A 1,613-nucleotide genomic window follows, 5' to 3' on the forward strand; every position below is an offset into this window, starting at 1 on the left:
AAAATTATAACTGAATTTTGCAACATGACTGTATCCAGTATTTCATTATCCTTACTTCATTGTTCAAAGGGTAGCTATTTCTAGCAGGCTTACCGACCACTTTGTGACTAAAGAGAATTATCTAGATAATTTTTTTTTCTTTTTGGATCAGGGCTCACAAAATATTCCTTTCACTCCCAATATACTTCATTTTATTTTTTCTTCTTCACCCGCCTTTATATGTGTGTGCGCTTAAGTTATTGTTTTCGATGAATTAAAAATGAATTTGTTTGTAGGTGTTTTTGGCAGAGGGAAAAGAGAGAGCTACGGTCATCTCAACACCGAAGCAGCTGTACACTGTAGTAGTTATAGTAGTAGTAGTAGTAATGATAGAAAATCGTAGTAACAGTAGTAATGGTTGTATAGTAGTAGTAGCAGTCGTAGTAATAGTAGGCAGGTGCGTGTTTACGCGATATTAAAACGAGGCTTTCACCTTTTGGCCCTTTAAAAGCATGCAATAAAGTCTCTTCCTTTTCTTTCTGCGTTTTATTTTTTAATCTTTCTTACGTAATCGATTAGCTACATTTTTTTTAAGTAGGGGAAGCGATATTGATTTCATTTGCGTTGTTTTGATATTTTTCTAGGTTAGTTTTAATTAATGTAGATCACTTTTAATTTAAGATTTTATATAATTTATTTCATCAACTATTTTTGAATGTTCAATGTTTAAAATATTTTTTTTCTTAAATTTTAATATTTCCCGTGTTTCTTTTCTAATCTTATTAATTCTGTTTTCCCTGTAGATACCGTTTTATTTCTACTGTTAATCCGTTATATTCTTAATGTTAATTTAAATTTTCAATGAATAAAGTCTTGAAATATTTTTATGTGTCCCTGTCACTAAAACCTTGTTTTTCTCTTTTAACTCTTTCAATCTCTAGAGCTGCTTGTCGTACTTACCCTCATTGCTCCAACCACTCCCTCTTTCTCTCTCTCTCTCTCTCTCTCTCATTAATTCATTCAATTTAACTGTCACGCTTGCACTCCTCTCCCCTCTCTCTCTTTGTCTTTAACTCTTTCAATCTCTCTATCTCCCTGTCACGCTTGCCTTCCTCCCTACTCCCTTATTTCCCATTTTTCTACCTCCATGTGTCATTCTTTCAATGTGTCGTATTTTCTCTTTCTTTGTTTCTCCCCCTCTGTATTTGTACTCACTTCTCTCCTTCATACGAAAGCGGTGGTGGTGGTGGTGGTGATGGTGGTAGTAGGATTAGTGTTCCTTTCTTTCTCTTTCACTCTCCCCCTCCAACAGACTCCGACCAATGGCAAAACACGTACCTTTTCTCACCCAAGGATGCAAAAATGGAAATGCTTTCAGCATAGCAGGCACCGGGCGATTGGTTCGCTAATTTTGGATTACGTGATGAAGCAGCAATGAATCTACATTCGCTGTAGTACGACCAAGTAGTTTACATTCATATTGCTAGGCAGGCAGTAGGCAGCTTGCCATATTGAGGAAGAAAGCTGGCACAACGGCAGCAACGGGTATCACATACACATACACACACATACATACATACACACACACATACACACAAAGAGAAAAAAAAAAGACTCTTTTTACTGGAGGAAGA

The 1,613-nt window shown here is 36.1% G+C and overlaps 1 protein-coding gene across 2 annotated transcripts in view; it reads left to right on the plus strand.

Moving 5' to 3' along the window:
- Positions 1-1,421: 1,421 nt before the first annotated feature.
- Positions 1,422-1,613, plus strand: part of LOC128249599 (uncharacterized) — a 41,443-nt gene continuing 41,251 nt past the window's right edge. The window contains exon 1 of one of the 2 annotated variants that reach the window (XM_052973566.2): positions 1,422-1,613. This exon is cut by the window's right edge and continues 5 nt beyond it. The gene's annotated coding sequence lies outside the window, so the exon portion shown is untranslated. The other variant, XM_052973567.2, reaches the window with a different exon arrangement.

The sequence above is a fragment of the Octopus bimaculoides genome, chromosome Z (genome assembly GCF_046866305.1).
Source record: "Octopus bimaculoides isolate indiv1 chromosome Z, ASM4686630v1, whole genome shotgun sequence".
In the NCBI taxonomy this organism is placed as follows: Eukaryota; Metazoa; Mollusca; class Cephalopoda; order Octopoda; family Octopodidae; genus Octopus; species Octopus bimaculoides.